The sequence below is a fragment of the Carassius auratus genome, chromosome 19 (genome assembly GCF_003368295.1).
Source record: "Carassius auratus strain Wakin chromosome 19, ASM336829v1, whole genome shotgun sequence".
NCBI classification, from domain to species: domain Eukaryota; kingdom Metazoa; phylum Chordata; class Actinopteri; order Cypriniformes; family Cyprinidae; genus Carassius; species Carassius auratus.
In genome coordinates this window covers 16,045,467-16,057,899 of record NC_039261.1, presented here as the reverse complement: position 1 = coordinate 16,057,899, position 12,433 = coordinate 16,045,467, and positions in this window count along the sequence as shown.

Genomic DNA, 12,433 nt, shown 5'->3' with positions numbered 1-12,433 from the left:
GTAGGTGTGTTGAGGCAAGTTGGAGTTAAAATCTGTAGGGCAGTGACCCAAGACTGAGTCTGAACACCCCTTCCCTATACTCTCATTCAGAATTCACTAGATTGCATCACTAACATAGTCCCTCGAATGAAAACAAGTGAGTTGGGCAGTTTAACTAAATTGAACTGTTAATACAATAAGAGTTCATGGGTGTTCTCTCTTGGCCAGCTATTAAGTGTACGTTGGTTGTACACTTGTAAATGAGGTGCATTATGACATTGAATGAGTACACTCGAAAATGTCCACAATGGTTTTGGACATCACTATATATAAATGGATGTCCCCTTAACTAGCTCACTATGAAAGGTTATTGTAGTTATGAGGAGCAGGGTTGAAGACTTATGATTAGAAAGAACCTTTATGGTTATGCTTCATGAATAACATATGTTGCATGCCTATTACCACAGAAAATCATGCTGGCTCATACCTCAGATTGTAAAATCAGCAGAAATGTGTTCGTAGTGGATGTCCGTGAGGCAGCTGTTGTACGGATTCCCCATAGACTTCCATTGTAAGTGCAAGCAACATTCAGACAGTCTGTGTAATAACTACTTGTCCTGCTGGTTGCTGTGCTGAGCATGTTTTGAAACCAATAAGGATGGATAAGATGTACATCATGTGGCCCTCGTGAATAATTGAAGACTCCCATTTAGTCTTGAATACTTTTAATGCACAACGAGGATGTGCTTTCACAAGCTGGGCACTTAGAAAACTATGTTTAGAAAAAACCTTGATGTAAGCAGGGTCTGTTGAGCAATTGTGGTGTTTTTAATGGAATGTGTGTTAAATGCCAGTGCGCTCAGGTATCTGGTGCAACAGATGAGAATCAATGAGACATGCAGAGCACTACACAGCTTGAAGGGAAGTGGGCGCCAGTCTGCCCTTTGGCTGTGCTCAACAAGGATTAAGTTCAAGAGCAAGTATCATGTCTTAAGGTATCTTCACACAGCCAAGTTAAGGCTGATCTGTGCCTGCTCAGTATAAAGATTCAATGCTGCATACAATCCCAGCTATATTATGCTTGCTTCATCCCACCTCAGCCACCTTAGTATCAAGGTATACAATTGTAATTTTTCATGTAAATGCATTCATGCCACCTCCGATCTGTATAAAACCGTCTGTGTAAATGCCACTTCAGAAACCCTTCTGTGCAACATTGTGTACATTTTGCATTATTGCCGATAAACTCTTGGTGTTGCATCTTTGCATCGCATCTTCATCTATTTATAGATGAGTAATTGCTTCCATCCTTGTGTTTTCAGAGCATAGTTTGGCAAAGCTAAATGACTAAAAAGGAAACTGTTCTCATTTTGACCTACAACCCACGCTGACTGTACAAAACCGCCCGCTCTCATCCTTCCTCTTCACTGGTCTGCTGCCAATATGTTCTCTCTGAGTGAGACTGAAATGGCAGCAAAGCCCCAGGAGCATTTTCATGTGGAAAGTTCTTGCAGTTGATGCCGTTTATATTTTTTATCGTTAGTGATTCCAAGCAAATCCACCTTCTCAAGCTAACCCCAGGATCACATTTTAAAGATCGCTTCTTGTTGGGAATGTAGTTTAAACCCAACGGTCTGTCACAGGTCACTGCTGCGGTCTTCGTTGACGTGTCCGTGCATGCTGCTTCTCTTCTGTCCTGTTCACATGGAAACCCTGGGCCTCATTAGCTCACACACTTGACTCCAGACCCCTGTCTGCGCTTCCACGGGAGTGAATCCCTCGGAAGCAATTTAGGGCTCGATATAAATCAATTTTTATGTTAAATAGTTGCCTTGGAAGGAGGTGTGTGGGGGTGGGAAAGTGTGCGCTTTACTGAGCCGTAGGCTTCCCACACATCCCTTGTGCTTTAGTCACAACACTGACCACCACAGACTGTCTCTGCCTTCCTCTCTCTTGCTCTCTACGGGTCTTAGCAATTCACCTTGCTTGCTCGTAGTCTCCTGCCAACCTGCAGTTTTCCTTCTCTTCCTCTCTCTGGTCTCATGTTTGACCCTCTGCAGTTGATGTGCCTTGCCTTTGGCTCAGCTCTAATTTTAGTAGGATTGAAGAAAGCCTAGCAGGGGAAGGGCAAAGGGTCTTTCTGCGAGACTCAGACTTCCAACCTAATTACCCATCCTGTTACCTTAGTATCAGCCTCCCTGCAGCAAACCCAGCCAGCAGATGCAGCGGTGACTCAGTCACCTCTCCATAGATCAGAGCTTTTCACTGAGAATAAGGGTCGGATTCCAGTGCAATTTTGGTATTGGAGTGTCAATTGAAAACATAATTTGGGTAAATTGGAGGTATGATGGATATTTTATTGCATACACAACAAAAATTTAAACGGAGACTAATAGAAAGTGAATAGATGTATTTTAGATGCATTCAAGAAAACAGCGATCTATACACATAATTGGCATCACAATGACAGCATTTTGTAGTGACTGAAAATTCATTCCAATAAGAGCTGCCAATTTGTGGCTATGTGCAATAGAGACTATGCTTGATGCCGCAAAATTACATACCTCTGACAGTACAGAATGACGCCAGTGAAACCAAGGTCATGGGTTCGATTCAATAAATATACAAATAGCTTGAATGCAGTGTAAATTGCTTTGGATAAAAGCATCTGGCAAATGCAAAAAATGTTACATTAGATTAGAATAGATGATTAATCAAACAATGGTCAACATATAAGTAAGTCAATAAACCTTACATCACATTATACTCAATTTGTCATCAGGGAGAATATTGGTGTAGCAATTTGAGCCTTATTTTCCCTTTTGCCTAAGGAGTACCAGGATACAAGCTTTTAAAACCGAATTTATCATTCCCGTCAATCTAGATGAGCAGCCCTAGTGGTTAAATAGTTTATGTCTGGGGGTTTTGAGTTCAAAACTGATAAGAGAGCTGCTAATTTGAGTAATTTGCATTTATACAGTAGGTAGCAGCAACTTTATTTCATTTTAGTCTGGAATCATCCACAGTGTGCTTTTAAATGGTGCTTTTTTTTTTTTTAAGACAAGCATTACTATTGCTCATACTTTGAGCTTGGGATTTGAACCAATGTGTATTGCAATGAAGTATTAAACATTGGTACGTAAATGTTAGACTTGGCGATGAGATGTGTACGTTCCTAATGGTGCCTATTTTAGCTCAGATTTTCCACTTCCAGACCGAATTAATGGAGATCATGACAAAAACCCAATATTGGAGGCAAATCTGTTTTCATTTACATCAGTTATCCCTTATACGCTAAAACATTATTAGCATCAGCCTTTGGTTGTGCCACTAAAACTCTTCCTTTGAAGCTAGCCTTAAGTTTAATATGCTTTGCCTTTCACAATGAGAACTTGTATATGGATACTGTACTTCAGTTCTTTGGACACGGCTAATGTGTTGTTTCACCTTAATTTAACTGAATACATTCCCCTGGAAGACTGAGCATGGAAACAGTGCCCTGCTTTCACATGACTTGGCTGCGGCGACCCTTTTAATCAATGCTTGGAGCGTGCTAAGACACCTCAAGCGTCGTCCTCCTCCACCGCCAAGGCTAGCGAGAAAGAGGTTTGAAGAATGTACTCTTGGAAATATTCCTACTTTAGGTAATAGAATGTGTCGACTGTTGCTGCCTTGCTTTCTCCCACCCTCTCGAGCTGTCAAACCGAATTGAGTCACATCTGCTCTCTTCATTCCTTTGAAGCCGAAGAGATGAGTTTGGCAAATCAACCAGCTGCCTGTGGGGAAAGCCAGCACCTGTCACGAGGGATGTCATTAGCCACCGACTAGACAATCCTGTCTGCATCTTAGCCTCCATCCGTAGCATCCCTCACCGCGGATACCTGACCCATCATTCTCGGCATCCCACTCTCGGTTTTAAGCTCTTTTGCTGGCTCTGCTGTCTCTATCTGTTTTGTCTCCATTTAGCCCTCTCTATCTCTCTTTGTGCAGCGCTCTGTCTGACAGGCTGCCTATTTCTGAGTCGCAACATGGCCAGGCTCACACTCCTGTGGCCTGCTCATTTTATTGATCTCTCTCTCGTCTTTTCTGTCCTCGTTAGAGAGAGAGAGCCGGTCGAGGGCATTAAGTTCTGTAGTTGTTGTAGTACCGCAAGCTTTTCTTCGGCTGGTAGAGAATCCAGTCCTTGTTGTGATTGATGATCTCAGTGATTCTGCTGGCGCTCATTGGGTTGGTACCCCTGCCCCAGGGTTTCATTCAAGATTCTGGTGCGGGGACATTGTAGAATTAAAACCGTTTTGCTGTTTCTCTTGCTTGGCTAACAGTCGGTCTGTCAGATAAAGTGGTCTATTGTGGAAGATAAAGCTCCTTTGATGATAAAATGGCTGCCGGGCTTGTGAGCAGAAGGCCAGGCTTTTGCCTCTGTAGGGATTCTGCCACACGTTCCACGGGTCATGTGTCTGAAACGGGCTTGACCGGAGGGAGGTCCGCCACAATTGTGCAGTGACCTGAATGGAGAGTGTGATTCAATAGGGGAAGAGCATCACAAGTTTGCGAAGAGCTGGACTTTGAATTCTCTCTTATTCCCTGTCTGAATAAAAGAATTTGAAGGATATGGCTCACATAGAAATATCATACTACACTCCAGAATGTAAAAAAACAGCCTTTTATGCATTGACTTTATTTTCATGACAATATACAAATATAATGGATATTATTTCATATTCAAAGAGTTTATTTGCAAAGACGGGTAACTCCATTGGTTTAAAAGTTCAGAAATACAGTTTTTAATTATTATCATATTTTAATGAATGCTCAAAAACATTCTTTTGGAATTTTTTTTAAAACGGAGTTATCTGTTTTTTTGTAAATGAACTGATTACTACTAGACACTTATCAATTAAATTACATAAGCATCCATTCGAGTTTATTAATGTAATTCACTTTTCTGTTAAATTACACAAATTAGCATTCACACTTCAAAAAGTTGTCTTGCACAATATTTCACTAAATTTCATGAAAATGCTAGTATTTTTTTTTGAGAAAAAAAAAAACTGAATGGTTAATCATTGTGAAAGAATAACAGAGTTTCATGAATGAATCATTCAGACCAGTTTTATGAACCGAATCATTCCAATTCACAGAAATAGCAGTATTTATCCCATGATCTACACAAGCCCTAGGATGAAAGCCAGTACTTTTAGTGAATAATGTATTTAAAACTAGCTTCGGAAGATTTAGAATAGCACCCAAGTTGATACTTTCATAGTGCTTTTTTATCCTTTTCTATTTGATTACTTTAGGGTGCACTAAACCTTAATGGTCCTTTTAAGTGTATTTATGTATTTTACTCAAAATATGATTTATTTTCACTATTTCTGTTGTTTTTGGGGTTTCAATATATCCAGGCTATTACTTTTGACAGTGTTTATGAGTTTCACTTGAGTATACTTGACTTATCGTCATCCTTTCACTCTTTTTTAATGCCTCTTTGCTCTTTTTGTCCCCTACTTTCCCTGTCCTCCATAAATAGTGCAGCAGCATGCTGTCGTGCTATGTCTTCTAGCGTCGCTGTCTGTGTGGGCCTCAGGCTGAGTCTGTTCTGTGGCCCATAGTGGCATTAACACTTCCTCTGAGCTGAACACACACTCTGCAGCAGCACTAGCACAGCTGGCACTTTACACTCAAACTCCTGACAAGACCAACCATGGAAATAAACACGTACATTGTTCTCTGGATGTCTGTGTGTTTTGTTTCTTCTCATTTTTTTTTTTCCTCTTTCAGATTGTCTGACAGGATGACAAGGCGATACGCCGCACTAAGGGGGGAGGTCTCCGCTTACCTGCCTACTAATGAGATGGCTCTCTCTATCTCTCTTGTGTCCTTCCCTCTGAAACCCCTCCAGGCTGGGTTTTAATCTTTCGTAAAGGAATCTTGGCATCAGTCCTTCCTTTGTAGTTTCTGGAACTGGGTGTGCAATATATTTCACTGTCATAAACAGAATACACTCCCATCCATGGTTTTGTTAACTAACTTGTTTCTACTGGTTTCATTTCAGATCCCAAATCTGTGGCAAATCTATCACAGTACTAGTATATATAGATATAGATATTATAGACTTGTTTTTATAGTTTTATAGTTAGATTTCTAAGCACGAAGTTGGTTTTCATGCTCCTTACAGCCAATAATTCATAGCTGTTGTGCCAATGCTGCATTGTTTGGAAACGAAAACCATTTAGCATTTTTCTCCCCTGAATTCTAAATATTTTATATTTATGGTTTTCTCCACTTGATTATGTATAGTTCAGCACTCATCCTGCAGTATGCTGTGACTGACCAATCAGATTTATTGATTTATAGATATATGTGTTTATAATATATTCTTTGAGCAAGTTAATCACTGTCTCTACCCTTCATCATGCGCCCTATTAATTTGACAGTTAGAATAATGAATGCTCAAATATTACCAAGACAATATTAGCGCCGCATGGTAATTATCACTTGTCAATGTTAGAACTTGTCAGTGTCAGGAATATTACACAATAATCTTGTCTGGCTTCAATATACCTCTTGAGAAAGCAATACTGCATGGTGTAGTCGAGTAGGTCTGCAGAGTCATGTCTGTAGCACCATCAAAATAGTCCTTTTGAGATTCAGTTTGTCATTTTACGAACGCACCAGCTTACATTGCAAAAAAAATCAATACAACCAGTTTTCATTGTTTCAAGCTCTCCACACATTTATATATAGCAATTGATATAAACTCTTGAATATAGAATATATATATTTTTTTAAAAACCCTCCGTGCCTGAGATTTTCTCTCTTCCACTTTCTCTCTCCCTCCACCTTTTAGCAGCAGCTTGCACAATCGATCAGTTTGAAATTGCTGCCCCTCAATTATGCAGCGTGTATGTTTGGAAAAGTAAACATCCAATTTGTGAGCGGTTTTACTCGACCTCACAGTTGATGTGGCCGCTTTTGACCGTTGATCTCTGACATTTTCTATTGCTTTTTATTGGATGCTCTAGGTTATTTTTAAGGAGCACTGAAAGCTTGAATTCATCTGTGTGTAGCTTAAATACTGAGATGCCAGGTGATGCAATTCTGCTACAAGCACAGCTGCTCTTCTTTCTCTGGCAGTCTGCTGTAATATAAGAATAGTTATTTTAGTATTGAATGAAATAAAAATTTGCAGCCAATTAACACAGCTAACAACACTCTGGACTTTGTCACTTTTAGCACTGCACATAAACCATCTTGCCTCTTGATGATGCTGGTCTATTAGGTTTAAAAAATCTGAAATCACATTTTATCCTGGAAATAACGTTTTAGGATTTGAACATTTTTAAAGCAAATAATACGTTAGAAACATTGACAGCCAAGAATTATGCAAAATTCACTTTTTACATGTTTATATAATTTACATGCCAACAGAAGCAGCACAGATTACAGTTTTAGCATAGAGGAGAGGCCATTTTAGCTCTATTACCCTGTAAAGGCATACCTGTCTGTCCTTATTAACTAGCTGTTTTAAATAAAATGTCAATATTTGGGGTCCTCAAACACTCAGAAGAGAATGGCAGGTGTGAGTGATTCTTCCAGATGGGGCGATATGAGGGACACATCCAGGTTCTGGAGTTGAACAGGTGGGTGTACTGCAGGGCTGGAGACTGGGTCCTGTTTGAGGGTGAATCTCATGGATGCTTCTTTTGTAATGATGTATTGATGCAGCGGTGCTGAGAAAAAGGCAGGTGATAATTGGATTCTGTTCTGGGCCCCGCTGCACACCCCAGCAACACGTGTTTTTAATGAGCCCCCCCCCCTCTCTTTCTCTCTCTCTCTCTCTCTTTCCCCCTCTCTCTCTCTCTCTAGGCCTCCCACCTTTGTCTGTCTCTCATCAATGGATGTGTTATAAGCAGCTCTGTTCTGTCTCTCTCTCCATCAGCACCGAGCTGGATGTGGCGGCGCCTTGCGAGTGTTTAGGTAGGGTGGTGTGAGGAGCTCGAGGGAAGAGTGAGTCACAGTGAGGCCTAATTTCACTTGCTTGTTCTCACTTGTCCAAAGCAGCTTTAGAAATGGCTGCTCATCTAGATGGTACTGTAACTTGTCTAAAAGGTTCAATTTGTAAGATATTTGCAGTAAAATATCCAAAAACCACTAGGCTAGTGTTATATATTTTGTCCATCTGATAACTAACAATATCTCTAATTTTTTCAACTACTAGTAAATCATGAGAAAATTCCCATTTTAAACAGTGACACGGGGCAGTGCAGTCGCGTGTCAATGACGTTAGTTACTCTTTGTTACTGCCCTTACTGACGTAGAAACCACATGACAAAAGTATCGTGGACAAATGCGGAAGTAGTTTCTAGCATCCAGCAAAACACTAGCTTGCTTCAAGCAGTTCCTTATTTACTTCTTCTATTCACGATTTATGATGGATTGTGTTACTTATTTATGGAACATAATTACTGTTTACCGTCTGCCGCTGGTTTTGTCGACAAGGACAACTCCCATGAACGTAAGTGTACGGGCCAACCAAACGACCCAAGAAGAGTTTGGGACAAGAGGAGAGAAAGAGCAAGAATCAATATCGGAGTTGCATTTTCTAGATGGAGAGAGCTTCGCGACAAACTTCAACTAGAAAGGGATGCCGATCTCCCTTGTGTTTTACTTGATATGTGAGTTGTTTTGATTCGTATATTTACAGAAAACGTTTGCTATTGTAACGATCAACAAGATTAGTATTATGGGGCGTACACGTCAAACACGGGACATCGCATCGCTAGACCCACGCAAGGACGCGTCTGATCCATATTCTGATCGTGTCTTTGCATCCTTTAAGTCCATGATTTATCTTTCCGTCTGATTGATGGCCATCAGTGGTTGAGTAGAAGTAAACAAATCCCATCATTCAATGCTCCTTCTTAGCATCATCAAATCACGCGATTGTTATTGTTTTTGTAGTGCGTCCTCTAGTGGCAGGTCATACAACCTGTACCTTTAAGCAGAGCTCTAATGACACCTTGATCCATATTTCATCATTCATTATTTGGAATCAAAATTGATTATATTTATTTAATACACCTTTTATTCTAAGTTTTTTTTTGTTTCTTTAATTCAGTTCATTACATTTCGAATTTCGTTCTCAGATAACATTACCAAGCCCTTGTTGAACCTCTCCCTTTTAACTAGTTTCACCATACAATCAAATGTTCAAAGATTAATTGTTTGTTTTTTTCAACCGTTGCATAAGTTTTGTCACCTGGAAATGTATCATATTACAGATACAAAATAGTTTGTAATCAATCATTCCTTGTTGACTTTGAAAATAATTATTAAACGGTTATTTTTGGCTTCAAACTGGTTTGACTGCTAGGCGTTCCAAGTGTGCTAATATATAGTTTAACAGCACAGTGACTTTTCACTGCTTGTTTCTCCTTGCTTGTCAGTGAATGCACTATTTCAGACCAGAGTGCGTACTGTGTGTATACTGTTGTTTTAGAAATATTTTCACTTAAAAAAATTCACAAACTGGCTAAATTTGATCTGAAACATACACTTCTGTTCAAATTTTGTGGTTGGTAAGATTTTTTAAATGTTGTGCTGCTTGATATAAAATTTATACATTTGTGGAAACTGATATTTTTTTTTTTTCAGGATTCTTTGATGAAAAGAAGGGCATTTATTATAACATTTGAAATGTTTTTACTGTGATGTTTGGTCAAAGTAACGCATCCTTGTTAAATAAAAGTGTGTGTGTATATATATATATATATATATATATATATATAGTCTAGTCTTTGGTTCTTTTAATTGTGATGATTTTGGCTCACATTTAACAAAACCGCACTAATTCACGATTTCAACAAATTAGAATACTTCATATGACCAATAAAAAAAAGTGAATTTTTAGTGAATTGTTGGCATTCTGGAAAGTATGTTAATTTGCTGTACATTTAATCAGTACTTGGTAGAGGCTCCTTTTGCTTTAATTACTGCCTCAATTCAGCGTGGCATTGAGGTGATCAGTTTGTGGCACTGCTGAGTTGGTCTGGAAGCCCAGGTTTCTTTGACAGTGGCCTTCAGCTCATCTGCATTGTTTGGTCTCTTATTTCTCATTTTCCTCTTGACAATAGCCCATCAATTCTCTCTGGAGTTCACGTCTGGCGAGTTTACTGGCCAGTCAAGCACACCAACACCATGGTCATTTAACCAACTTTTGGTGCTTTTGGCAGTGTGGGCAGGTGCCAAATCCTGCTGAAAAATTAAATCAGCATCTTCAAAAAGCTGTTCAGCAGAAGGAAGCATGAAGTGTTCCAAAATGTCCTGGTAAATGGTTCAGTGACTTTGGTTTTCAAAAAACACAATGGACCAACACCAGCAGATGACATTGCACCCCAAATCATCACACACTGAGGAAACTTAACACTGGACTTCAAGAAACTCTGGCTATGAGCTTCTCCACCCTTCCTCCAGACTTTAGGACCTTGGTTTCCAAATGAAAAATAAAACTTGCTCTCATCTGAAAAGAGGGCTTTGGACCACTGGGCAACAGTCCAGTTCTTCTCCTTAGCCCCGGTAAGATGCTTCTGACGTTGTCTGTGGTTCAGGAGTGGCTTAACAAGAGGAATACGACAACTGTAGCCTCAGTCCATTCCTTGTGAAGTTCACTCTCATTCTTGAATTGATTTTGCTTGACAATACTCATAAGGCTCCGGTTCTCTCTTTTGGTTGTGCATCTTTTTCTTCCACACTTTTTCCTTTCTCTCAACTTTCTGTTAACATGTTTGGATACAGCACTCTGTGAACAACTAGCTTCTTTGGCAATGAATGCGTGTGGCTTACCTTCCTTGTGAAGGGTGTCAGTAACTGTCTTCTGGACAACTGTCAGATCAGCAGTCTTCCCCGTGATTGTGTATCCTAGTGAACCAATCTGAGAGACCATTTTGAAGGCTCAGGAAACCTGTTGAGATTTTTGTTAAGTGTGAGCCAAAATCATCACAATTAAAAGAACCAAAGACGAAAACTACTTCAGTTTGTGTGCACTGAATTTTGTTTAATTCAAGATTTTCACAATTTGAGTTGAATTACTGAAATAAATGAACTTTTCATTCTAATTTATTGGGATGCACCTGAATATCACTAAGCCCTTCCATGTCCATGTAAATATTAACTACACTGGCTAATTTAACGTTGGAATTGTGAAAAAAGCTCAGTAGAGTGCATCTGGGCCTGCCTGCGGGGCTGTGTGACCTTCTGTGAACATACATTATCCTAAGACTGCCTTTATTCAAAGAGACTGTGAGTGCTTAACAGTTAACGCTACAGTAGAGCGTCTTTTCATCTCCTCAAGAGCGCTATGCCACAGAGGGGATGCTTTTTCTTCAAGGCTTATATTGTCTTAATCCCCAGGCTTAATCCGACTTGTGTCAAGACGCCGTGGTCGTCGTGAGTCCAGGCTTGGCTGAACCGAAGGATTTACTACATTAGTATTAGACTCCCTATTCTCTTGAATCACTCTCTCAGTGCAACTGGGGTGGGAAAACCAGCAGCAGGCCGAGACACGGAAATGTAAAAGCCAGTGAAAATGAATGCCAAGCAGCATGTAATGGTTGTGAATTTTCATTTGAAAGCTCAGGAATATGATTATACACTTCTAAATGGGTTTAAGACACATCTAGAACAAGTTTGAAAAAAGCATAACGCTATAAATGGGCATCTGGAGAACTGTGTAAGGCTGAATGGACAGTTAAACCAAGGACGTCTGTTTTCACTCTGGGACAAGACTGCTGTAAAGGATCTGGTTCTTATGTATATATGATGATAGTCTTGTTATAGAGACAGTGGAGTCCTACTCTTTTTAGTTTTCCAGTATTTGAGAATATGATTGACAGTAGGTATCTGCTATAAAAAAAAAATATATAGGCTCTGATAAACCATTAAATACAGAATAAAACTGTTCAGACTTCATTTTAAAATAAATAAATAAATTTATGTTCCAATTTTCTGCCTTTAAGTTATCTGAAATGCTCTTTAACCGAATATTGCATTTTTATTATACGGGATTGGAAAGTAATAAACTGTAAATTACAGTCCACAGCCCCATAAACTCTAATGGTCTTAATAAATGAATTAGATTCAGGATTCGTAAAATTCACATTTCAGTGACTGTAACAGGACCACTTTGAGACTGTCTTTTACTTTTCCTTGAAAGCAAAATTCAGTTTTCCCGCAAATAGAATTGACATCATTTATTCACCTTCATGCTGTTCTATACTGGACCAATAAAGGAGACATTTGAACAATTTTCACACTGCTTTTCATTCAAACTTCCATATAACATTTACATATATTTTGTTATATTGTGTTTTTCTAAGAAATTGTAATAAATGCAGTTTATTAATATTTTACATTTTATATTTTACATTTATTATATAAATAAATATACCCTTTA